Source organism: Pygoscelis adeliae, unplaced genomic scaffold (assembly GCF_000699105.1).
Source record: "Pygoscelis adeliae isolate BGI_AS28 unplaced genomic scaffold, ASM69910v1 Scaffold232, whole genome shotgun sequence".
Taxonomy (NCBI): domain Eukaryota; kingdom Metazoa; phylum Chordata; class Aves; order Sphenisciformes; family Spheniscidae; genus Pygoscelis; species Pygoscelis adeliae.
The window spans coordinates 3,843,879-3,844,772 of record NW_008824473.1 but is presented as its reverse complement, the minus strand read 5'-3'; positions in this window follow the sequence as shown (position 1 = coordinate 3,844,772).

The following is an 894-nucleotide window of genomic DNA, read 5'->3' as shown; positions in this document are numbered from 1 at the left end:
GGAATGCCATTACATATCTGTCGGCATGGCAACGTACTGAACTGATGCTGATTAAAAATAATCAGCCAAAATAAATAAACAAAAAGGGGGCAGCAGAGAGAGCGGTGTGTGGTGGAGACAGGGCAAGATGCACTGCCATGGAAGGAAATGTTGATAAAACAAAACCTTTAGTTTACTCTGAGCTCATTTTCTGCTTGCCCCATTCAGCATATCAGAGACTGGGTGCAAAAGTGGATTGCACTATTTCCTAAAGACAACCAGCTAATGTGAAGTCTTCTCAGTAACTGCTAAGGCAGCTCATTTTCAATGAGTTGAGGGAGCTGGGCTCATCCATCTTGAAGTGCTCCTCTTCCTCTTTTAATGTCTCATATGCCCGTAAAGTGTCATCCTAACTCTTTGAATCAGGGAGTCCAAATACCCTCCCTGAGTGGCTTGGGGAACAGTGTCATCACCTGGCAGCTATCTCAGTACTGTGACCACCCTATAATGTTCACCCTTGTAACCTCTTCAGTTGCTTTTATTCTCATCTAGTAGGCATTCCTTTAAATAACATATCTATTATTTAAGTAAGGTGATTTATATAGACGTCTATTCCCTGAGGCATCTAAAGGTCTAGTTAGGCTACGATTATGAACATATCAAGATACAGACATCTAAAAAGCAATCGGTTGAAACTCTCCATGCCCTAGAAACAACTGTTTACCCAGGATATTTGTTTTTTGAGACCATGAGCTGCTTCGGTGTTTTAATAATTTTCCATAACTTTGTAATGCAAACCTGTGACATTATCTTGTTTCACGAAACAAGCAGATTTAAAGGAGGAGCTATTGCAGATGATATCTCCTCAGGTGTTTGAGTTGATCCCTAAAGTACAAACGTTTCTTTCACTCAAGC